Source organism: Crocodylus siamensis, chromosome 6 (genome assembly GCF_052110815.1).
Source record: "Crocodylus siamensis isolate JL-2025a chromosome 6, ASM5211081v1, whole genome shotgun sequence".
Taxonomy (NCBI): domain Eukaryota; kingdom Metazoa; phylum Chordata; order Crocodylia; family Crocodylidae; genus Crocodylus; species Crocodylus siamensis.
The window spans coordinates 70,302,581-70,329,078 of NC_143400.1; the positions used below are offsets into that span (position 1 = coordinate 70,302,581).

The 26,498-nt window shown below is 48.1% G+C and overlaps 1 protein-coding gene across 1 annotated transcript in view; it reads left to right on the top strand.

Moving 5' to 3' along the window:
• Positions 1-25,772: 25,772 nt before the first annotated feature.
• RNF13 (ring finger protein 13) overlaps positions 25,773-26,498 on the top strand; it is a 150,594-nt gene continuing 149,868 nt past the window's right edge. Inside the window, exon 1 of the mRNA XM_090051568.1 lies at positions 25,773-26,036. The gene's annotated coding sequence lies outside the window, so the exon portion shown is untranslated. The remainder of the gene's footprint in view (positions 26,037-26,498) is intronic.

Here is a 26,498-nt window from a genome sequence, read left to right on the forward strand (position 1 = left end):
AAATGTTAAACTGTTCTAATGTTTATTACTTAATGCAATGTTTTAAATGTTTTGTAAATAAATTTAGGTATCATTCATTTATATACTGTAACAATTTTATACAACCATTCGCATTTTTTAATTCACAGCAAGTTTGGAACATTAGATGTTTATATTAAAATGAACATAAAAACCAGTATTTTAAGGTGTATAAGATATTGTTATTAGGTAGGATATGTGAATAAGCATCAGGATTCCTGGATTAAGTTCCTTCACATATCTATGTATGTAAAATGAAGTATATGTCTGTATGCATGTCTGTACACTTGTTACTCAAGAATGGCTGGTCCTATCTACTCTGAACCTTCCAAAATCACTGAATACCACCCGAAGAAAATTATAGGTGGGTTATTTTTCACTTGACCCTTTCTGGGGCTTCCATTGACTGGGATTATTTCGCTTCTCAGATAAACTGGTACCACTCTATTTTGGACGCAGTGAATTCGGTTCAATTGTCGTTATTATTTGACACTTGTTTTTTTTTCAATTCAATTGTCATAATTATCTTGCTGCTTGTCTTTTGTTTTGCTCAACATTAAATATTAAATGTTAAATATGTTGAACTATGCTCTTTAAAAATAAGCAATATTTTTCACCAAAATACGTTGCACTAAATTCTTTGAAAATAGCTAAGCACTGCAATTACAAAAATAACAACCTGGGCAAAGAATGGGCATTTCAGCTGGTCATTAATATATTCTCTAGCCTTGGAGAAGACACTTTACCTTAGTTTTTTCCCATTTATGAAATGGTTATATATTTACCTATGTCACAGAGCTCCTTGAGAAGAAATGGTTGTGTGTGGAATGCTTTGAGAACTTTAGCTGAAAATACTGTGTATAGTAAATGAAAAATATTGTGCTGCCTGGCGTCTCACTCCAGAATTACTCATCTGGGGAAAGCTCACTGAAGTCAATGTGACTATTTAGACTGACTGCATTAGGTTTTGGATGAGATCCTGAGTTCTACTTTCCTCCCACCTCCATCTGGTGCCAGCCCATGTTAAATGGTGAGATTATGATGAAAATAGGTTCTCTGCTTCACCTACTCTAAGTGTTATACTGGTGAATGGGGAGATTGGGATGTCAGTGTTTCAGCTGTCCTCTACTACCCATCCTCTTGTAGTTCTGTTATTTCTAAATTCTAGTATGACACTTGAGAAGCTGGAATGCACTTGCTGCTTGTGGCATCAAAACGCTGTCACAGCAGCAATGGTTTCTTAATTAAAGGCTCCTAAATATGGCATTTTGTACAAAATAGTTCTTTGAATTTTGCATCAAGCTTGGCTGCCTATATATAATTTTCATCATTTATTTGTACTAGTTCAGGGGCGGGCAATTATTTCGGGCAGAGGGCCGCTTACCCAGGTTTGGCAGGCTGTTGAGGGCCACACGGGTAGCCCTGCCCCTTGACAGGTGCTCCGCCCGCTTGGTTACCATCTTGGGATCAATGTCCCAATGTCTTGGAACCAATGTCCTAGGACAAGCATCAGTGGGGCCCAAAGTGGGGCACACGTTGGCAGGGGTCTGTGAAGCTGGGCTGGGCTGCACCAGCAGGGAGAAGGGGGAGCTGGCCCGGCTGGCTGGGACCCTGCACTCCTGCCAACCTGCTCTGGGCCCTGCTGGCACTGGCCCTGGGGACACAGGTGTGGGCCCTGTGCTCCCGCTGGCTCCTGCACCTTCTTACTCCCAGTGCCCTCCAGCCCTGTGGTACAGGCAGGGGGCAGCACACAGCCCCAACCCCTGCTCGCCGACAAGAAAGAAGCTGGTGCTGAGCATGTGGAAAAGCAGCCCCTCGTCTGCCCCATGGCTGGCGCTCTCTGCTGCAACTGCTCACAGCCCATGCACGGCTGTCCTGAGCAGGCACAGGCAGCCCCACGCAGGTTGCAAGTGGCTGCAAGCAGGGTGCCGGGTATGGGGTAGGTGAGAGGCCACTTTTCCCTGTGCTCAGCACCAGCTTGTAACCTGTTCTGCTGCCAACCTGGGCCCCGCCAGCTCCAGACTCGCCTGTCAGGGCTGTGCATGGTGGCAGCAGTTGTGGGCCTCCCCATTTGCTGCACCGGGCAGTGTTTGCTGCACTGGGCAGTACATCCAGAGCTCACATGCTGGGCAGCCCACAGCCGGCAGTGGCAAACACTGCCCAGCATTGCAAGGTGGGGGGCGGGGGCCGCAGCTGCTGTCACCGTGCACAGCCCTGACGGGTGAGCCCGAAGCTAGCTCAGGGCCCAGGCTGGCAATGGGGTGGGTTACAAGCTGGTGCTGAGTGCAGGGGGGGAAAAGCAGCCACTTCCCTGCCTGGTGTCTGGCATCCTGTGCTGCAGCCGCTTGCAGCCCACCTGCAAGCTGCCTGTGCCAGCTCAGGACAGCCCTGCGTGGGCTGGAAGCAGCTGCAGCAGGGAGCGTCAACCACAGGGCGGGGCAAGGGCTATTTTCCTCTGCGCTGGGGAGGAGCAGGGAAGGAGCCTGGGGAAAAGCTGTGCCCAGGAAAAAGCGGTCCCTCGCTCACCCTGTGGTTGACGCTCCCTGCTGCAGCTGCTCACAGCCCACCTTGGGCTGTCCTGAGCAGGCACAGGCAGCCCCAGGCAGGCTGCAAGCTCCTGCAGCACAGTGTACCAGCCACGGGGCGGACAAGGGGCTGCTATTCCCTGGGCTCAGCTTTTCCCTGGGCCACACTTCCCCAGGCTCCTTCCCTGCTGGTGTCCTCCCCTGCTCATCCCCCCCCCCATCCTTACCTGAAGTTCTGGCGCGGTGCAGCCATGTGGTCCCAGGCCAGAAGCCCCTGCCGGGGCTTCCAGCTGGGGAAGCAGGAGCGGGGGGCCCTGCTGTTGTGGGGGCTCACCGGGCTTCCCTTGGGTCCTACTGCCCCTGGTTCCTCTCATTTTTGACAGGAACCAAGGGCAGATAAATATTAATTTCCTAAATTTTTTAGGGGCCCCGTGGGCCGGATAGAATGGCCTTGTGGGCCGGATGCGGCCCTGCAGCCCGTATTTTGCCCACCCCTGTACTATAATATAATACTAATATATAATACTAGTGTTTGGTCTAGTGATAGTATTTGGTCAAACTAAGGTTGGTGTTCTGTGAAAAAGGCTAAAATGATGTTGCCTTTCTGCTTAGAAATAGATATTGGGCTCTTGAAAGCTGCTTTTCTATGTGAAAATCAGAAATGCAGAATCAGAGCACTTAACATAATTTGTTTGTTTCTACTATATACTCAAGTCCTATAAAAAAAACAAATGCAGGCACTGCAGAGTCGCAAATCAAATACATTTCCCTTCACCTCCCTTGAAAACTCTGAGCGGTTTCTCTCTAATGCGAACACGGAGAAATCTAGTGACGCGTATATAGAAAAACTTTTGTTCATTGTGCTTAGAACCCAATATCACCTAGTTATTTGAAAACTCTTCAGAGGTTTGGTTTATTTTTCATTTGTTTTTTACTTCTGTTCCCCAGAGGAGAAATAACAGAACTTTCAGCCAAAACTAAACATTCCTTTAGTCAAATTGGAGGAATTGTACATTTGTGCAGCACTGCTGAAGTAAATTATTTTGCCTAATTCGCTAAACTTACACAATTGACTATCCTGTGTTAGTACCAGAGCTGGTTCTTGGAGATTTCTTTTTTACTTCAAGGAGAAAACACACTGAGTTGCAGCCAGATCATACATTAGTTACTTACTAATGTAGGTAACATGCAGAAAAATTCACTGCCTTCATTAGCTTTCATTGTTAGGTATAGACTGTAGAATCAATCCCTTGGGATGTGTAACTGTGACAGGCCCTCATCCTGCCATGTAGGGAGGACTGTACCTGAGCCTACTTGCCCACCACAACTTTGTTGCTCCCAGTACTCTGGGGGTGTTACTTAGGGGGCCTACATGGGCTCAGGAATGCCTTCCTTGGCGTGTCTTTTGTGAGGCTCCTCTATTCCTACACCCCACTCTCTTCTACTCGGGTATTGTTGTAGATTCAGGCCGCACCTTGATATAGTTGCAGGTTGTTTCATATGCGATGGCTTGATGGAGTACAGTGTCAGGAGTTGGGATCCCCAGAGTGGCCATCATGCCTCTGGGGCTCTGTGACCATGCCAGCTCCACTCTAAGGGCACCTTCTAATCTCACCTGCCACACCGTGTTGGTAAAACAATGAATAGAGAGGCTGCTCATGAGCCTTTGCGTGGCCTCGGTCCCACTAACCCCTACTAGACCAGTGGTTCTCGACCTTTTTTGTACCAGGACCCATTTGTAAGCATCGATGACCAGTCCTCACCTAGTGCCCCTAACTCCTGACCTGCTGCCTCCTGCCCCCAGACCCAAGCCCCACAGCATGTGGGGTGTGGGTATGTATGTGGGACATGGGGGCCCCAAGCAGCTCCTTGCAGGGTGGAACTCAGCCTTCAAGGGAAAAGCCAGTTTCCCATGTTTTTCTCCTTTAAAGAAGAACCCATTTTTAAAGTTTGTTGATCCATTTTTAAAGTTAATTTGCGACCCTTTCATATATTCTTGTGACCCACAGGTTGAGAAACACTGCACTAAACCACACTGGTACTAGAACCCCTTGCTGGGCTCCTCTCAAAGATGGTGCCTCATGGGGCACCTCAAGCCTTATGGACTAATAGCTTGGCTCCAAGCTTCTCTTATACTAACCACTCCCCATGCCTTACGGGTGTTACACAAATGTTGTTATCTCTGCTGGGGCCTCAGCCTACTTGGCCTCTGCCCCTTTAATCTGGCTACGCTTTCTAGCCTAGGGCCACTGTGTCGTACCTGGCTTTGAGGTACTAGCTCCAATCAAACTCTTCCTATTACCAGGCCCCTGGCCCCCATCAGCTGTGCCCCTCTGGTGCCAGGCTGTCTGGACCCTATCTGCTGCACCCTCAGGTGCTGGGCTCCTGGCCCTGTGTAGCTGCACTCTTTTGGCACTGGGCCTTCTGGCCCTAGTCTGCTGTGCCCCTCAGGTGCCAGGCTTCTGGCCCCTATGCAGCTATGCCTCTCTGGCTTTCTGGCCCCCGTCTGCTGTGTGCCCTGTGCTTTGCACACACTCCACCTGCTAAAGGCTCTATAACTACCTAAGCCCTGAGCCAGCTGCTGGCAGGGCTCTGGGTGGTAGTGTGCCCCCTCTAGGCACTAATGGGGCCTCGTACCACCCCTTACAGCCTCATCCCAAACCACCAGTTCAGATGACAACATAAACATAAGCCCAAGGGCTATAACATAACAGTAATGATGGGGGCTGCACTCTATATAGTTTCATAGTAGCTAGAGTCGGAAGGGACCTAGGTAGATCATCTAGTCCGACCCCCTGCCTTGGCAGGAAAGAGCACCGGGGTCAGATGACCCCGGCAAGATGCTCATCTAACTTCCTTTTAAAAATCCCCAGGCTAGGAGCGTGCACCACTTCCCCTGGAAGCTGGTTCCAGGCCCTAGCCGCCCTGACTGTGAAGTAGCGCCTCCTAATATCTAATCTAAACTTACCCTCCGCCAGCTTGTGACCGTTATTCCTGGTCACTCCTGGCAGCGCACGGGGGAACAGGGACTCCCCCAATACCTGCTGATCCCCCCTGACCAGTTTGTAGCAGGCCACAAGGTCCCCCCTTAACCTTCTCTTGTGGAGGCTAAACAGGTTCAGGTCCCGTAGCCTCTCCTCATAAGGCTTTCCCTGCTGACCCTTGATCATACGAGTGGCCCTCCTCTGAACTCTTTCCATATCGTCCACGTCCCTCTTGAAGTGTGGCGCCCAGAACTGGATGCAGTACTCCAGCTGCGGCCTGACCAGTGCTGCATAGAGGGGGAGGATCACCTCCCTGGACCTGCTCGAGATGCATCTGTGGATGCATGACAGGGTACGGTTGGCCTTCTTGACTGCCTCCCCACACTGCCGGTCCATGTTCATCGTGGAGTCAATGACGACTCCAAGATCCTTTTCCGTCTCCGTGCTGGCAAGAGGGGAGTTCCCCAACCTGTAAGTGTGGTGCCGGTTCTTCCTCCCCATGTGCAACACCTTGCACTTATCAGTGTTAAACCCCATCCTATTCTCATCCGCCCACCGTTGCAACCTGTCAAGGTCAGCTTGTAGCCTATTGCACCCTTCTAGTGCACCCACATCCCCCCACATCTTAGTGTCATCAGCAAACTTGAACAGGGTGCTTTCTACCCCCTCATCCAAGTCACTGATGAAGATGTTGAACAGTGCGGGCCCGAGGACCGAGCCCTGCGGAACCCCACTGCCCACGTCCTTCCAGGTCGAGAAGAACCCATCCACTACCACCCTCTGGGTGCGGCCCTCCAACCAGTTGGCGACCCATTTGACCGTGTGGGCATCGACACCACAGTCTCCCAGCTTTTTGATGAGGACAGGGTGAGAGACAGTGTCGAAAGCCTTCCGGAAGTCCAGAAAGACTACATCCACAGCAACCCCTGCATCTAATGATTTGGTGACCTGATCGTAAAAGGCCACCAGGTTGGTCTGACAAGACCTGCCACTGATGAACCCATGTTGGTTGCCCCTGAGCATACATTCCCCCGCAAGGCCCTCCTGGATGTGTGCCAGGATAATTTTTTCAAAGAGCTTACCCGGGATTGAGGTAAGACTAACTGGCCTGTAATTTCCCGGGTCCTCTTTTTTTCCCTTTTTGAAGATAGGGACCACATTGGCCCTCTTCCAGTCCTCCGGCACCTCGCCAGAGCACCACGAGTGCTCATAGAGCCACGCCAGGGGTCCCGCAATGACCTCAGCCAGTTCCTGTAGAACCCTAGGGTGAAGATCGTCCGGACCAGCGGACTTGAACACGTCCAGCCTCTCCAGAAGTACCCTAACTAACTCCTCGCTAACCCCTGGCCCAGGCGTGTTTCTCCCGGGGGCCGAGGGGGGCCCAGCAGGGAGGTGGCTGAACTGGTCCCTACTTAGGAAGACAGAGGCAAAGAAATCATTAAATATGTTAGCTTTATCATCTGGCGTGATGACTAAGTTGCCCATCGTGTCCTGCAGGGGCCCCACATTACCCGGGACCCTCTTTTTACCCCCTATGTATTTGAAGAAGGACTTCTTATTGTCCTTAATCCGGGAAGCTAGTCCTATCTCCATCTCTGCCTTGGCCCTCCTGACTGCCCCCCTACATCCTCGGGCAACTGTAACATAGTCCTTCTTGGTGATGACCCCATCCCTCCATTGGGTGTATGCCTCCCTTTTAGCAAGGAGACATTCCCGGATGCTCTTAGTGAGCCATGGGGGTTTATGTGCCCTCCTGCTTCCTTTGACCCTTGTTGGGATTACCTCCCTTTGGGCATGGAGGATCGTCTCCTTAAGGAGCAACCACTCACCTTCGACATCTGATTCCCTTCCCCTCTGGGTCCTCAGCGCTTCCCCAATGATCCTCCTTAGCTTGTTGAAGTCAGCCCTCCTAAAGTCTAGGGCTGTTGCCTTGCTGCAGCCCTTTGCCACCTTACGCTGGATGGTGAATTCCAGCAAGCGATGATCACTGTCTCCCAGGTGGCCCATCACCCGCAGCCCCCTCACCAGGTCATCACCCGTGGCCAGCACCAGGTCCAACAAGGCGTCTCCCCTGGTGGGACTGTGCACCTCCTGGGTTAGATGGAGGTCCTGCACTCTGGCTAAGAACCGACGTGAGCGATCAGACTTGGCTGACTGCTCCTCCCAGCAGATGTCTGGGAAGTTCAGGTCCCCCATGATGACCACATCCTTAGCCCTCACTGCCTCTGTGAGCTGACCTAAGAATTCCTGGTCGAGCTCTTCTCCCTGGTTGGGAGGTCTATAGTAGACTCCCACCGTTAAGTCTCTCTCCCCTGGACTGCCTTTTACTCTAACCCAGAGCACCTCAGAGTGCCCCCCCTCTACCCCCTTGCTAATTAACGAGGAAGTATATTCCTCCTTGATGTAGAGTGCTACTCCTCCACCTTTCCTTCCTATCCTGTCCCTCCTGTACAGTCTATAGCCCTTGACACTCACCGCCCAGTCATGCGATGAGTCCCACCACGTTTCTGTGATCCCTACTATGTCAGGGCTGGTGACAGCTAGGAGGAGGGCGAGTTCCTCCTGCTTCTTCCCCATACTTCGAGCATACTCTGCCCCTTTAAGAAGGCAAACTTCTCCCCTACTACAGCGTGCCTCCTAACCTTGGGTACCTTATGAGCTCCTGGAGCCTTATTAGTTTTGCAGGCAGAAAATCAGGCAACCAAACATCGCTGGGTAGCTCTTTCACACAGGAACTCCTTCGCCTGGCAATTGCCAGAAAACTAACTCCTGCCAGCCCCAGCCTTGGGACTTACATGGACCCAAGGCTTTGTCTCCTTCTGGTCAGCAGGTGAAGGCTAATTACTTCATTAGACTGTTGCTCAGGCAACCTGCAGCTGTAGCATACTGCCTAGCCTGCAGAGCTCTCAGGCTAGGCTGCTTCTGCTCTTAAAGGAGCAGGACATCTTAGTGCCTTGCAACACCCAAGTGCTACAGGGATCTCCCCATGGTTCTGTCACTCTCCAAGAAAAATGCCAGTACAAGAAAAACTTCACTTAAAGGAGCTCAGTCTGAATGGTGGGCAGGGCATCGTTGCCCCATGTGCTGAGCTGCTCAATCTGGAGTGCCAGGGATTGAGGTCCTGTTCTCCCTGACCCTTTGTCCCCTTTGGGCTATTTGGCCCTTTTCCCCCAGGTCCTTGCCAGTTAGCTGGTTGGCTAAATGTACCAGGACCTCAGGGTATTCCACACCGGGCCCACTTGGGGCTGACTACCACAGCTGTCCCCTGTTGGAGCACTGTGGAGGTGTGCAGGATTCATAAGCTGTCCCTCCAGGGCTCGCTCTTGTTGGGTGCCCACAGGACCCACTGGTCAGCTCTCTCCCATCCCCACATGACTTTTGATACTCTGGGTGGTTCTTCTGCTGTGACTGTTTGTGAGCTAGTCGGCGTGCCAGGCTGTCTGTGAGTAGGATCAAAAGGCTCAGTGTCACCCCAGGGCCTCAATACTCTGTTAGAAATATTATCGAAAATGCATTATCAATAGTGTTGTTAGAACAGCGCAGCTGCCAGCTCTCCCTGTCTCCCTGGTATGGGAAGGAGGGGGTTGGAGGGGAGGACACTAAGGGCTCTTTGTATTAAGGTATCACTCTCTCTTTGTTTTGCAAATTTACTATCTCTTTGCTACAGTAAAGCTTATACTCCTTAGTTCTCATGCAGATAAGAGTAATAGCCATCTTGTCCTTGAGTTTGAACTTTTTGTAACCTAAAGTACTTTCTAGGTTACAAAAAGCGCAATTAACTAATACATATAAGCCTATCCGCCCCGCATACTTAAGTAGTTAATTATAATACACATGCGATGTATGACGTGACGTCATTTCATATATGTTTGTATGAACCGGAAATGAGTTGTAAGAGTTCCTGCTTCTGTACACGTGCTCAGGAGAGAGGGGATAAAAGCCTGCTGGGGAGTGTGCCCCGCGGGCAGAGAGTTTGATCTTTTATCTTCTCTCTCTCTGACCCTATTTGCAAATACATACCTTTTGTATCACCAACAATGTGTGCCTGAAGGATCATTAATATTCATGAGCCTCCAGAGAAACGAACCGTGATTTTTACATCAACTCTGTGGGCTGGTGGGTCCTGCTGGCTCAATCCAAGTCACTTGCTCCCAGCACGTGAAGCTGACTCCCAGCTGGCTGCAGGAGCTGCACTCAGTTTTTCCCCGGCTGGCTCCTGGCTGAGGTGGGTGAGTGTGTTCCCCTGTCCTAGATGCCTCCTGGCTGAGGCATGCCTGTGCTGCTTCCCCAAGCTTGCCAGCTGGCAGATGGAAGCATCAGGTTGCTTCCAGGGGTGGGGAGTGCATCTGGCTCCATCTCTGGTGTGCAGACACATGCCCACTTCCTTTCAGCCTCTGGGCTGGTTTTAAACATGTGGCCTCTGGGCCATGTGCCAATAGGGAACAGGCCTTCAGCTGTGGAGTGCTAACTGTGCCATTTGCAGCCCAGCCACCTGAGCTGCAGCACCAAGGTAAGCCAGGAGGGAGCCTGTTACAATAACCTTATATGGTTTAAAGGTTAAATTGTAACTTTTAGCCTTGGGTTCTTTTTTGCAAGCCCATAATATTGTGAAAAAGAATATGGAGATACTTGAGTAGACATAAAGACTCTTCTGCAACAAAATTTTTGGGAAATAATCAACTGTCAGCAATTGGAGTTTATACAATGGAATCTGTTATGATTCCCAGCAAGGACACCAATTAGGACAGAGCATTTTATGATACCATAATTATAGTTGAACTGGCAACCTAAAGAAAAAACACCCCAGGATGACTTCATTCAGAGGTTAGCATCTAACTGATAGGCTCCTGTTCTTCCTTGACTGCCTTCCCAATCTTTATGATTCTAGCATTCAAGGTTGCTTTTCAAAATTAAATGCATGATTTATTCTAGCAAATGAATGTTTAAATGCTTTTTAGAGCATATTTACATTAGCATATATAACAATTCTGTGCATTTTAATTTAGCAAAGATTCTAAACTCAGTATCTGACCAATGAATTTAGCGTATGACCAAGGCTAAAATGAAAGAGAAATTTGATCCCTGGATTAGTCTTAATCTTAGGATAATTCGGCCTATTTTAAGAATGGTTAGTCAATCTCTGTTCTCTTGGTAACAAATACTAAACTCTTCAGAAAATCCTTATTATCTGCCTCCACAGATGTTAGGGAGATTTTGTGAAACAGAATTTATACATTTTTTTACCACAGTCCTGGAGAAGACCTGAAAGTACAAATAATACATAATTTACTGTTCTATTTATTCTTTCTTTGGGATAATTTTTCTTTTGTATGGAATAACAAAAAGGTTTAAATCTGCAATCTTGACTCAGGTATATTCTTAGTGAGAATTTTGACCTAGTTTGAACTGCAAAATCAGCTCAAAATATATTCCAAAGATTTATTATTTTGACTGGACCATAAATTTAAAAACTGACTGAAGTATTGTACATGAAGACCTGGACTGGAAATATTGCTGCCTAACATATATCACATTCTTAACACATAAGGCAATAATTTTCTCTTTGAGCTAGGAATTCTGTTCTGTAAGTTTCATTATATTACTTTTAAATGTCTTCTCTGTGCTGAAACTAATGACCTATGTGAAGATTCTTCAGTTGTGAATAATAAAATACCTCCTTGGAACAAGGTAGTAAGAAACAGATGCATTATTGAACATTGGTAGAAACCGAGTAGTCACAGGTTATCCTGGGATGGTTTGGTGTAACTCTTTCTTCCCTTTTAACCAGAAATTTAATTCTGGACATGAGAAATATTCCCAGAAAAAGGTCATCAAAAAGGTTTTTCTGTGAAAGATTTGGTTTTGACAAACTGGCACTTCCTTACTGAAATATATTTTGTTAAAATAATTTGCAACCTGCTTTAGCAGTAGGATGGATTCATTCTTACTGATGCAGGAGAGTGCAAACTTCACCAGAAAGAGGTGATGCTTGCATCACTCCCTTTCCTTAGAGCATAGCTTTAATTTGTGCATCCTGAAGTCAGTTCAAACATGTTTCCCCTTCTCCAGCACAAGAGGCTTTTGGAATCTCCTCTGCCAGACCTAGATCTCTGGCTTTGGAAACAACTATAATGCTCTCCGGGTAAACTCTTCACCGGTATTACTTAATAATAACTAAAATCCTTTTACTCTGGGTTAATCCAGTTTCTGACAACATAACTAATAATACAATCCAGGACCCAACTGTCCTACCTCACTGCAGCTTTTTCACATCCTAACTCATCCTAATTCTGCCCCATTTCCTGCACTCATGATACTTCCAGTTTTCCTGTTTCCCTTTTCCCCAGCTGGTGCTGTCAGAGATCATTGCCTATATGTATGTAGGTGGTCTGTCAGGCTGTGTGCATGTTACAGCATCATATCTGCATGGCTAATGATGTGAATGGAAGGAGGAATCTTATACATTTCCAATTTCCTCCCAGCAGCACAGGTCTTTTAAAGATAACAGAGAATAATTTACCTTTATGGCACCTTTTCTTTGCAGAGCACAAAGTTCTTCTTTCATACAATAACAACACCTCTGTGAAATAAGAAGTATTACAATCCCCATATATATCTGCATAAACCAAAGCAGAGAGAGATCAAGGACATGTCTACACTGCAGATTGCAGTGAAGTGTAGATACACCTGAGCTAGCTTTAAAGCTGCTGTTGTGTGTACTGGAAACAATCTAACCAAGACAGCACAAAACTCCACCTAGGCTAATTTGTGCTTCTCAGCAGGGTAAATTCCCTTATGTGGAACTCTGCTGCCACAGATAAACTGCTTCTGGTATCCAGATTAGCTCATTTAGAGGTAACTCAGGCACCTCTATACTATAGTGCAGTCTGCAATACACACATAACCAAAGGGACTTGCCAAAGGTCATGCAGTGAACTGGTAAGCAATACCAGGAGTCCTGGTTCCCAAGTACCCTCTACCATAACACTACATCTTTGTGAAAATATATTGTAATACCCTGTACAAAATATGCAGGATAAGCATATGCAAATTAAGAGCATTTGTGAATTGACAGTGCAACATAATCTCTTTCCTGCTAAGAACATAATGTATTTTCAGGTGGTGTTGTTAACCTGGCCTGCTTGGCTGATTAATTACTATTCTTTGCAGTTGTTATAGTAACATTTTTATTTGCCATTGTGCTTTGCTATTTTCAGCTTCAAATGCAGAGAAATAATCTCGGCATTCTAATGAGCTGGCATCTTTTTGTTTTGAAAGTGAACTTTAGAAATTATGTTTTCTAGGGACACATGCCATCAATCAAATGTTATCCTGCTGTCTTCAGATTCAGTAGGAAGTAAAGCTATTGATTCTGGGATAAATTGTTCCCCGTAAAGCTACTATAAATAACACAGTAAATGACATAATTTTAATCCTAAGAATTCTGCTGGATTTTATTTAAAGGGATTTACCTTGGCTTTTCATTTTGCATGCACAGTCAATTGTAGATGTAGGTGATAGTATTTAGGGATCTGTCTACCACTTGATCTACAGAAGCTTGGAACTCTCATCTATCTGTACTGTCTCCCTGCCATGCCAGAATGGCTGCTGGGAATCAAAGCTTGTTCATTTGTTCATGTTTTGTGTGTACTTAAAAGCATAGTGCCTAGGCAGAGTGGAACCCACTGGTGAAGAGACCATGGAAACAAGATTCTAGAGTGATCAGTACTGACAGGGTTGTTGGAGATGAATAAAGCAGCACAGGGCTTCTGTGTAGGTGCCATTGTCATCTCAGGATGCCAACAGAACCATGAAATGTCATTGTAATCTTTAGATTTGGTGGGTCAATACTGAATTTGCTCTAGATGTGTCCTTGCATCGTTCTTACTTCAGGTTGTATGGCGGCAGGGAGACAAATCTGCTCTCCTGAATGGAATGAATTTCAGGAAATTCTGTATAATGAAAACTGAAGTTTCTTGGTCTAGAGTCTTGCTTTTTGCCTTATGATGATATATTTCTCAATCCTAACCTAGCCAAAACTTCCAAGAAGCAGTAGCATGGTTGTTATGTAATATATTCCCAATTCAGCAAGGTATGTCGTTAAACACCTACCTAAATAAATCAAAGTCAATATTGAGTATATACTGACTAACCTCACTAGAGTTTTTCCTGAGAAAATAGTTTAAGAGTGAATCCCACTATCTTTCTTCCTCATTTTAAATTTAACTTTAAATTCACTCCACACACAACTGCTATGATCTCTTTTCTATAATATAAATTATTTACATCAGAAATCCTGACATTTTACAGAATGCCACTACCTTCATGCATTTTTCTCCAAAATGTGTGTATACTCCTCCATTTCCTCATTAGGGAATTTGGAAATTACAAGATAAAGATGATTGAAAAATACAATTTGAAGAGAATGTTAGAAATATTATTAGAAACGTATAATGAATAGAGTGTTGTTAGAACTGCACAGTTTGCATCTCGTACCTGATAAGTAGAAATACCACCAAGGACATTCCCCCCACTCTTGGCCAATTTACTATCTTCTTCTTATACTAAATCACTCTCTTCTCTTCTCCCCCTGACAATTCACATGCAGATTACAGAAGCTGGAATCCAACTGACTGTGTCCTTGAAAGGGGTGGTGATTTCAACTCTTGGTGACCTAGAGAGCTTTCTGAGCGTGCGTAATTAGCTGATGCATATATGCCTATCTGCCCCGCATACTTAAGTAGTTAATTATAATGCACATGCGACGGATGACGTGACGTAATCACATGTATGTTTGTATGAACCGGAAATGAGTTGTAAGAGTTCCTGTTTCTGCACACATGCCCAGGAGGAAAGAGATAAAAGCCAGCTAAGAGTTTTCCTCGGGGGCAGAGTAATCTGAGATTTTCTGTCTCTGCTCTGACCCTATTTGCAAATACACCTTTTGTTCTGCTAATAGTGTGTGTCTGAGAGTTCTTTGCCTCCCGAGAAACGAACCGCAACATTTTTGCAACAAGAATAACACAAGGAAGGAAAGCATGGAAGATGAGTAGAAAAAGGGTGCTTGGAGAAGAAAGGAAATAGCATGGAAGAAAGGAAAGTATAGGCATGAAGGAAAGCAAGAAATAGCCATCCCACACACATGCACACACCCTCCATTGGCTATTTTATATATGTATCTCCAATGGCTATTTCTCCTATATATATCTATATATAACAGACTGCCAATGTGGGCACACCAGATTAGTTTGAGATATTTACCATTGGCTAGAAACAGTGCTGATGAACTCAGAGTGACCCCAAGGGTGGAGCAGGGGAGCCCTGCCCTGTGGAAAAGGAGAAGCCCATCTAAGGAAGGGGATTTCAATCCCCTCATTCGAATAGAAGGGGGATGGCCTGGGTTGTGGGCCAGCCACCCTGAGCCCTGGTTAGCCAGTGTGCAAGCCAGGGAGGGACTGCCTTAGGGGATAAAAGCAGCAGCTGAACTAGCATGTGCGACCTGCTGACAGTGACTGCGGGGAACGACACAGGAGGCCCAAGAAGAGCCAGGGTGAGCTGACCCAGCAGAGGGAGCAGAGAGACCCCTCTGAAGAGCCTGAAGGCCCTGGGAGAAGAAGGCAGCGGCAGTCAGCCATGCCTACAGCCCTGCAGCAGAGAGGGAGCTGCGGCCAGGGCTTGGTGCAGACAGCTGGTGTCCCAAGGCCCCATCGCAGTGTGCTGGATGTGCTGGGCATCCCGGAGGCTAGGGGTGGCAGTCAGCCCCCCACTCCACTGTGGAGAAAAAGCAGTGGCCAGGAGCGTAGGCAGCATCCTTATCCGGAGCAGGAAGCTGAGCCGGTGAGTTGAGGAAACCCCTTACCTTCTCTGGGGCAGGCAGGGCATTGGGATCCTGAGGAGCAGCAGAGCGCCAGGACAAGGCTTCATGGGAGCTTGGGGCGCAGGCTGGTGCTCGCAGTGCGACTGGTGAGCCACGAGTTGTGTGGGGTGCCTGGCCAGTTATCTGGAGCAGGGGTTTAGGGCAGTGACCCCTGGGAGCTGCCTGTGCTGTTGAACCTCTGCCACTGACTGCCCCAGAGGGGACTCAGTCCTGTCCCTTATTCTGCAGCTGATTGTCATTGGATGGAGTCCCTGAGCTTTGTGCTTGGGTCATGCCAATTGCTGCAGGAGCCTACTCTGTTGCTTGCCTTTTTGGTTACCATGGAGGGTCACCCTTCAGCCCCTTTGGGGGTTGGGGTTTGATACAATTTGATTGCTGAAGACCAGAAGAACTTACACTGTTGCAGTCTGTTGCTTATTGGGAAGTCTGTTGGAGCTGCTGGAAGCAAGCACCCTGCTTTCTTGCTGTAGCATCTCAGCAGTGACTGAAAGCTGCCAGTTACTCTACCTGTGGTTCTTGAGCAGTAAACTAATGCATTCTGGTTTGTTTTGCCATTTAAGTTCACTTGTAAATAACCTTTCCTATTATTCTTGTTTTGTAAATAAAGTGTAAATAGTTAAATCAGTTAAGTGTCAGACCTTCTTGGGACCACGGGCTGCTCTGTGGGGAGCAGGAGCTGGCTGGAAAGTAAATTGGTGTTGGCCAGAAGTCCTGGCCCACTCTCACCACACCATGCCTGGTATTTGGGCAGAGGTAGCAACTACTGGGCCGCCACCCAGGTTACAGATAGGTAGATAGATATGCAGTTTCTGCCAGCAGTAAACAGGCTGGCCATACTGAGATGATTCTGGTGATTCATTGCTCAGAGCTCAGGTATGAAACTGGAGATAGGTCTGTTGAAAGTCTTTGGGTTAAGGTTTGAGAGGAGAGCAACAAGGGTGATGTTGTAGTGGGTATCTGCTATAGACCACCAAAACAGGAGGAAGTGGCAGATAAGTCTTTCTTTAAACAACTAGTGGAAGTTTCCCAAACACAAGCCCTGACTGTCATGGGGGACTTCAATCACCCTGACATCTGCTGGGAGGGTAATACAGTAGTGCACAGGCAATTCAAGAAGTTTTTGGAGAGTACTGGGGACAACTTCCTGGTGCAAGTGCTGGAGCAGCCAACCAGGGGCCATGCTCTTATTGACCTGCTGCTCACAAACAGGGAAGAATTGGTGGGGAATGTAGTAGTAGATGGCAACTTGGGCAGCAGTGACCATGAGATGATCGAGTTCAGGATCCTGAGGAAAGGAAGGATGGAGAGCACTAGAGTATGGACCCTGGACTTCAGAAAAACAGACTTTGACTCACTCAGGGAACTCATAGGCAGGATCATCTGGGAAGTCAGTCTGAGGAAGAGACACGTAACTAGGGAGGAATATAAAAGCATTGCTTGGGCATGCAGGGATGAAGTCGGGAAGATCCAGTTGTGGCGCATAGGGAGTGTGACTGCTGGTGCACCCTCCAACAGCCAGCATTCCCTGCTTAGGTGATAGGTGGGGGCAGGGCAGGTGAGAGCACTGGTGCCCCCCCGAGAGTGCCAGCCAGGGTGTGGGGGCACCAGGAGAAGTGATCCTTGTGGTCCCCCCGTGGCCAGTTACGCAAACTGGGGGGGAAGAGTTCCCCTGTGGCTGATCATGCTGACCCAGAAGTGCTAGCGGTGCACCTGGAAGTGCCAGTGATGTGCCACTGGCACTTCTGGGTCAGCGGAATCAGCCACAGGGGAACCTCCCCACCAGTTGACATGATTGGCCATGGGGGGATCCCCCCCAGTCACCGACTGGCTTGCTGGGGGGGGCAAGTGCCCCCCGCCGATTAAGGACGCTCCAGTCGTTCATGGGAAGGCCAAAGCGCAATTGGAGTTGCAGCTAGCAAGAGATGTGAAGGGTAATAAGAAGGGTTTCTACAAGTATGTTGGTAGCAAGAGGAGGATCAGGGAAAGTATGGGTCCCTTACTGAATGGGGGAGGCAACCTAGTGAGAAAGAAAGGTAGAAAAGGCTCAAGTGCTTAATGTCTTTTTTGCCTCAGTCTTCACAGTCAAGGTCAGCTCCCAGACTACCACATCAAGCAGCACAGTTTGGGGAGGAGGTGAGCAGCCAACAGTGTTGAAAGCACAGGTGAGGGACTTTTTAGAAAAGATGCACATATGTAAGTCCATGGGGCTGGATGGGATGCACCCAAGGATGCTGCAGGGTTTGCTGATGAGATTGCAGAGCCACTGGCCATCAACTTTGAAAAACATGGCTATTAGGTTTTCACTTAAATAGTGCCCATATTTAAGAAAGGGGAAAAGGAAGATCCAGTCAGGAGAAATCAGTCAGCTTCACCTCAGTCCATGGAAAAATCATGGAGCAGTTCCTCAGGGAATCCATTTCTAACCACTTGGAGAAGAAGGTGATTGGGAACAGACAGCATAGATTCACCAAGGGCAAGTCATGCCTGACCAACCTGATCGCTTTCTATGATGAGATGACTGGCTCTGTGGATGTAGGGTATGGAAGAAATCAAACTTTGCATTGTGGTTGAATCAGAACTGACAGAGCCAGCTTTTTTTTAATTAGGGTTATACTGTGATCACAGGGAGAATTCCAGACAGCAAGGGGAATCACCCACTTGTCTGTTTCAAAGGAATCCTCCTATTCTCTAAGTTTTCAAGCATATTTATACTTAAGACAGATAAAGAGAAAAAAAATACGACCTTGGAGAAACCAAAACAAGTTTACTTAATTGGATATCTGTGCACAGAGTAATAAGGCATGCAGGATTCCTTATCTCAGAACATGTAACTGAAATAAGCAGTATCAGCACTTCTGGTCTTTGTCTGTTTTCCTAGTCTAGCAGGCCAGAAGCCTGATCAAATCTATTACTACAGGGGAGACCAGTGGATGTGGTGTACCTTGATTTTAGCAAGGCTTTTGATACGGTCTCCCACAACATTATCTCAGGCAAGCTGAAAAAGTATGGGCTGGATGAATGGACTGTAGGGTGGATAGAAAACTGGATGGAGCATTGGGCTTGGAGGGTAGGAGTCAATGGCTTGATGTCAGTTGGCAGCCAGTATCAAGTGGAGTGCCCCAGGGGTTGGTCCTGGAGCCGGTTTTGTTCAATGTTTTTAACAATGACCTGGAAGTTGGCATAGAGTGCACCCTCAGTAAGTTTGCAGATGACACCAAGCTGGGGGTACATAGGGCTATGATTCAGAGTGACCTAGACAAATTGGAGGATTGGTCCAAAAGGAATCTAATGAGGTTTAACAAGGATAAGTGCAAAGTCCTGCACTTAGGATGGAACTTCTGGAGGGACTAGATGTGTACAAATCATCAGGTGCTGATGATCTCCACCCCAGAGTGCTTAGGGAACTGGCGGAGGTCATTGCAGGACCCCTGGCACAGCTTTATGAGCACTCCTGGTGCTCTGGTGAGGTGCCTGAGGACTGGAGAAGGACCAATGTGGTCCCCATTTTCAAAAAAGGGAGGAAACTGTAGGCCTGTTAGTCTTACCTTGGTCCTGGGGAAACTCTTTGGGAAAATTATCCAGGAGCACATCTGCAAGGGGCCAGCAGGGTAGTTAATGCTTAGGGGCAATCCACATGAGTTCATTAGAGGCAGGTCCCCCCCTCTATACGACACTGGTCAGGCTGCAGTTGGAGTGCTGTGTCCAGTTCTGGGCGCTGAACTTTAGGAGGGATGTGGACAGCATCAAGAGGGTCCAGAAGAGGGCAACTCGCATGATTAGGGGGCAGCAGGGCAGACCCTATGAGGACAGGCTAAGGTACCTGGACCTGTTCAGCCTTCACAAAAGAAGGCTGAGACGGGATCTGGTGGCTGCCACAAACTTGCCAAGGGGGACCAACAGGGAGAGTCCCTGTTCCCCTGAGCACTACTGGGGGTAACAAGGAACAGCAGCCGTAAGTTGACTGAGAGTAGATTCAGGCTAAATATCAGGAGGCGCTACTTCACTGTCAAGGTGGCTAGGAGCTGGAACCAACTTCCAAGGGAAGTGGTGCTTGCCTCTACCCTGGGGGTCTTCAAAAGGAGGCTAGACAGCCACCTAGCTGGGGTCATTTGACCTCAGCATCCTTTCCTGCCCATGGCAGGGGGTCAGATTATATGATCTGCTTGGGTCCCTTCCGACTCTACCAACTATGAAACTATGAATCCCATGCACCAATACAGGTTGGGGGCTGACTGGCTCAGCAGGAGCTCTGCAGAAATGGACCTGGGGGTTACAGTGGACATTAAGCTGAGTATGAGCCAACAGTGTGCCCTTGCTGCCAGGAGGGCTAACAGCATACTTGGATGCATCAGTAGGTGTGTTGCCAGCAGGTCAAGGGAAGTGATTATTCTGCTCTGTAAAGCACTGGTGAAGCCACATCGGGAGTACCATGGTCAGTTTTGGGCCCCCACTATAGAAAGGATGTGGACAAATTGGAGAGAGTCCAGTGGAGAGCAACAAAAATGGCAAGGGGGCTGGGGCACATGACTTTTGAGGAGAGGCTGAGGGAACTGGGCTTATTTAGTTTGGAGAAGAGAAGACTGAGTAGGGATTTAAGAGCAGCCTTCAACTATCTGCGGAATCAAACGGGTTACAGCTTTGGACCCCTGTGGGATCAAATGGGGCAGTTGATATCCGACACCCAAGAAAAGGGCAATCTCTTAAATGACTTTTTTGCATTGGTTTTTCACCCTCCCACAGGGATCACACTGTCAGAAAGGACACGAACCAGCCTGGAAGCAGGTGGCAGGCCCAAAATTGATGTGGATCAGGTGAAGGAAAACCTTGAGAATCTGGATATTCACAGTCCGCAGACCCTGATGGAATGCATCTGAGAGTCTTGAAGGAGTTGTCAGACATCATTGCAACCCCTTTGGCAAAGATATTTGAAAATTTGTGGCACTCGGACAAGGTCCTGGAAGACTGGAAAAGAGCAAATGTAGTCCCTATTTTTAAGAAAGGGAGGAGAGATGAGCTGGGGAATTATAAACCAATCAGTCTGACGTCCATCCCTGGAAAAATCCTGGAGAAAATTGTCAAGGGATCCATCAACACCAAACTAGCAGAAGGCAAGCTTCTGAAGGCCAGCCAACATGGCTTTGTGACTGGCAGGTCTTGCCTGACCAAACTCATCTCCTTCTATGACAAGGTGACATGAGCCCTGGACAAGGGAGATGACATGGATGTCATATATCTGGATCTTAAGAAAGCCTTTGACCTAGTTCCCCATGATGTCCTCATGGCTAAGCTGGGGAACTGTGGCCTTGATCATCTCATGATCTGATAGCTAGGTAACTGGCTACGGGGTCAGACCCAGAGAATACTAGTTGACGGGAGCAAATCCATGTGGCGCAGGGTGACCAGTGGAGTCCCTCAGGGCTTGGTACTTGGGCCGGTACTCTTTAATATCTTCATTAATGATCTGGAGTCAGGAGTTGGATGTGAACTGGCCAAGCTTGTGGACGACACCAAATTATGGGGGAGGGCTGTCACACTGTAAGACCTGCTGGGGATACAGGTTGACCTGGATACACTCTCAAGGTAAGCTGACCAAAACTGGATGGCCTTCAATGTTGAGAAGTGTAAGGTGCTGCACCTTGGTAGGAAGAACCCCCTACACACTTACAAGCTGGGCAGTGCTACGCTCACTAGCACCACGACCGAAAGAGACTTGGGGTTTCTGATTGACCATAAGATTAATATGAGTCACCAATGTGATGCTGTGGCTGGCAAAGCAAACCAAATTCTGGCGTGCATCTATCAATGCATCTCAAGCAAAATCAGGGATGTCATCCTCCCGCTTTACTCGGCCTTGGTGAGGCCAAGTAAAACTGCATCCAATTTTGGGCTCCCCACTTCAGGAGGGATATGGAAAAGCTTGAGAGAGTCCAGAGGAAAGCCACTCGTGTGATCCAAGGCCTGGAGGGCAGGACGTATAAGGAGAGGCTGAGGGATGTGGGACTCTTCAGTCTGGAAAAGAGAAGGCTCGGGAGTGACTTGGTAGCACTTTACAATTATATAAGAGGGGTACATCAAGACTTGGGAGAACAGCTTTTCACCAGAGCTCCCCAAGGGATAACAAGGTCTAATGGCCATACACTCCAGGAAGGCTGATTTTGACCAGACATAAGAAAAAAGTTTTTTACAGCAAGTGTCCAGGGTCTGAAACAGACTCTCCCCAGAGGTGGTACAAGTACCTACTCTGGACTCTTTAAAAAAAAATCTGGATATTTTTCTTGCTGGGGTCACTTGATCCCAGCTACCATCCTGCCTATGGTGGGGGGGCTGGACTCGATGATCTCATGAGGTCCCTTCCAGTCCCTAATGTCTATGAATCTATGAAAGCCTGAAGGGAGGTTTGAATGAGGATGGAGCTAGACTGTTCTCAGTGGTGGCAGATGAGAGAACAAGGAGCAATGGTCTCAAGTTGCAGCAAGGGAAGTTTAGGTTAGATATTAGGAAGAATTTTCTTACTACGAGGGTAGTAAAACAATAGAACAGCTTACCCAGAAAGATGGTGAAAGCTCCATCCTTGGAGATTTTCAAGACCCAGCTGGGATGATCTAGTTGGGGATGGTTCTGCTTTTTGAGCAAGGAGTTGGACTAGATGATCTCCTGAGGTCCTTTCGAACCCTAATTTTCAATGATTACTAGGGGTGCTGCATATATCTGTATCTATAGATCTGGACCTACAGATCTATATATATGTGGTAACCCTAGTAATCACCAGAATCATTTCAGCCTGGCCAACATGTTTACTTTGAACCATGTGGCTATTTGAAAAGGCACAGGGGAATATAAAATAGGCATTGCAGAGAAAAAAAATCTAACTCAAATGGGGGAATGGAAACAAACAGTGACCTACAAGATGCACAAATGTTATTTACCTAAATGGAATGTGGAATTTGTGGGAGCAGGTAACATGATTTTCTCAGTGGCCCCTGAGTATGAAATTTACTGTGTCTGGAAAGCATGCAATTTATCATCATTCAAATTGGTTAAAGGCCCTTTTCTAGCAGTTATTCAGTCACTCAGAAACCTTGCAGCTGGTTAAAGAAAGAAGGCAGACCTTTAGAGCATATAAACAAAAGCATATTCTAGCCGTATTAGATATTTATTACCTTCCAAAAAACAACCAAAACATAGGTTCATAAAATAAACCAAGACATGAAATCAATTGTCTTATATATTCCAGGAAAACTCATTAGCACAAATGGTCTCCTCTTAATCTTTGGGAAGGAAGCTATTTATACATCCTTCTCAGATGACCTTGCAAGGACTACAAACATGGCTGCTAGGAAGGATTTGATTTTCCAACAACTTGGCTGTCCTTAATTTCATGCAGAGACTGGAAGGGAACTGTTATGAACCAGCCTTGTCTCACTACTGAGGGGGAGATGGGACCCCAGGCTTATGGCATTTCACCTTTGGGCTCTAAAACTAGAGTCAGCACTGGACTTTGTACACATCTCAAGTGTGGGTTTCCTGAGCTCTTTTTTAATTTTCACGGATATATGTTGTTCTAGGAAAACCTTCCTAGTTTTAGGAAAACCACAAGCCCACAACATACACCGTAAACAGTCAGTACAGTCCATTACATCAGGGGGGTGGCAAACGTATTTATAGGTTCTTTCATAAATATTCCCATGTTTTCTCACATTTCCCCTTTCTGCTCATATGCTTAAATGATAGTTAAGAAACCTAACGTTCTGGTTGTGTGAGGAAGTGCCTCTTTTCACGCACAATCACAGGTGTTTAATCCTTATGTGCATTTGAGAATTTCTCTCTTGAAACCCTATAGGGAAGAGAAAACTTTTATTATTAAGATCTTGCCTGGATTAACTTATTCTTAAAAAGCTGTGAAGAACCCTCTCACATAGCCACCAGGTACTATGCCCCAAAACACCAAGAACCACTTAACTTACAACAGGTAAAGCAGAGGAATGAGGGCACTGCCAATGTCTTGCTGCTGCAAGAATGGGACATAGTTGTTAAAATACACTTGAGGTATCAAAGGAGGAGGACGAGGCCCTCCCACTATAGAGGAAGGCAAAAAGATTCAAACTATAATGCTTAGATTCGCCTGACCATTCTCTCCAAAACAGAGTCTAAGAGACAACTAAGTTATGCTAGGTAAGATAGTCTAGTCCAGCCCCCTCAAGACAAGATCATCCCAACTAAATCATCTTAGCCAAGTGTCTGTCTAACTTGCTCTTCAAAACTTTCAAGGATGGAGATTTCAGTTTCTACAAGTAGTTTGTTGCAATGCTTGACCACCCGCATCATCAGAAAGTTTCTCCAACCTAAATTTCCCCAGCTGCAGCTTGAGGCCACTGCTACTAGTCCTGCCCACCACAGCCACAGGGAAGAGTCCATCTCCATCCTCTTTGTAATTGCCGTTCAAGTATTTGAAGTTTGTTATCAAATCCCTCCTCAGTCTTCTCTTCTCCAGGCTAAATAACCCATTTTTTCAGCCTTTGTTCATAAGTCTTGGAGCCTCTAAGGACTGTTCTACAGTGGACTCTTTCCAAACAGTCCACGTGATTCTGGAAGTGTGGGGCCCAAAACCAGAAACAGAACTCCAAGTGACGCCTCCCCAGTGCTGAACAGAGCTAGGAAGAATCAATTCCCTTGATTTGCAAGCAGCATTCCAGTTAATACCACCCACCGTGCTGCTTTTTTCTTTTGCAACAAGGCCACACTGTTGGCTCATATTTAGCAAATGAGTCACAGTAAACCCACAGATCCCTCTCTGCAGTACTGCAGAGTAGTCAGTTGTCCCCCAGCCTGTATGTGTGTGTGCAGTGATTCCATCTAAAGTGCAGGACTTTGCCCTTATCCTTGTTAAAGCTCATCTGATTGATTGCAGACCATAGGTGGTACGTGCCTCTTGAGGCTGGGGTCAGCAGCTGAGTGGGGATGGTCCCCTGTGGCTGGATGCCAAGCCTGGAAGTGCTGGGGTACACTTCTGGGGGTACCAGAGCTCTGCCTGCTCCCCCCACCCCCCACCTGTTGCCCAAGCCGAGAGCACTGTTGTGGACCGTTTGTCTAGTCTATCCAGGTCATTCTAGATCACTGGTTTTTAACCTTTTGACTCAAGGCACACCTCATCAGTCATCAAGTCCCCACTCCCTAACTGTTGTGAACTGAGCAGCACTGCTTCACAAACTAATGTATTACAGTGACCTCCTTGCAGAAGGGGCCACGAACTGGGGGTAGGGGAGCAGCTAGACAAGGAGAGCCTAAACCTACTCTGATCTGCTTATCCCCTCATGCCTTATCTCCCTATGCTTTCTGAGGCACCCTTCAGAGGATCTCACACACCCAGGGTGCCTCAGTGCCCTGGCTGAGAATTACATAATTCATTATGCTCAGCCTCTTGCTCTGTGCAGGGCATTATGTAGACAAGAGCCACCCCCACACATTTGTACAGTGGACTGTGCAGGGAACCCAGAGGCTGACAGTACAAGCAGTCCTTGGACTTACAAGGCAACTGGTTCCTGAAAACTGCATCTTAAATCCAAACATCATAACTTGGAACTGATTTTCCCATAGGAACAATGTTATAAATGGGGGATTGGTTCCGAACCAAGGCCCAATACCCTATATTCACCAAAAGTAACCCAGAATTTTGTACTCATTCAATTATAGATGAGTAATATAGGTACAATAATGCATTTATATTGTATATAGCAATCATATTGATTTGCAAGGATTTCTTTGAGATGACTTTGCTGGACTTTTTGAAGGGCTCTTGGCTGGAGTCTTCTCAGGGATCTTGGCTGCAGGTTTTTTGTAAGTCTTGTCTGCTTTCTTAAAGAAAGTATCAAAGAAAGTTTGGACAGATGTTCTCCAAGGAGACTGACAACTCCGAGAACTGGTTTGCTGGCGTGGCGTCGGATCAAGTGTTGTAAAGTTGAAACCGATGTCAGAAAATCAAAACAGGATGGAAATTTATAACCATCACAAGTACTGTTTGTTGTACTGTTTGCCTGTATGGGTTCCTTTGAGAGTGAGGGGCTCCCAGGGATGGCCATTGCTCCTGCCCACTATGCCTTCTGCCACCACAGAGGGGCGAGGGCGGGTGACTGGGGAACCCCACGGGCTTGGGCACAAGTCAGGTGACAGCACGGCCAACTCCCACCACCAAGCTTGCAGCTGCCCGTGGAGGCTGGTCCCGCACGGCCGTCCCCGTGTGGAGCGGAGCGGAAGCGGGAACCTGCAGCACTCCACTCAGCACCACCGCCCCCCCCTCGCGCGGAGCAACGCACGTCGGTGACGTCACGGACGGCGCAGAGCAACCGAACAAACAGCCGCGCGGAGCAGTTTAGCTGAGCTGGCCCCAGCCCTGGCCCTGGCCCCTCCCCTCGGATCGCTCCGCCCGGCCCAGGGGCGCTTCCCGCCCCCTGCGGCGTCACGTGGGCGCGCTGGGCCGCTGAGTGACAGGCGCGGGGGGCGGTGGCCGCTCCGGTCCGCCTGCGCACGGCGGGGATTGGGGTTTGCGCAGCTTAGCGCAGCGGCCTGGCCGCTGTGGGCTGAGGGACATGCAGTCGGCATAGGTTGCGTCCTGCTTTTACCCGCGCGAGCGCCCAGGTAAGCGCTCCCTCACACCCAGCCTCTCGCACCGCGCGGACCGGGGGGTGGCTGCGGCCCGGCCCCTGTTGCGGCTCCGCCCAGGCCCGGCGGCGGCGATGTGTCGGGGCGCACGTCCGTGGCCTGCGCTTGGGGCCGCCTGTGCTGCCGGGCGCCGCGCGCAGGCAGGGGCCAGGGTGAAGAGGGCGGCTGCAGGGACCGACCCCGCCGTGCTCCCTCTATGTGGTGCCTGCTTCTGCCCTTCGGAACCCTTCAGCTGCGTCTTAGTCCCCCGGCCGGGCAGGGCCGGGCCACTTTCCCCTCCACAGCTTTAAGTGAGGACAGGAGTCGCCTGGAAACCCCGTGTTTTCTAGGGCTTTCCTCCGGCTTGCCAGCGGGCAGCTGTGTTCTGTGCGGCTGTGCAAGTCCGACTTCTTGCAAATCGCCTGAAGTTGGGGACATTGGGGCAGGGCTAAATTGGCC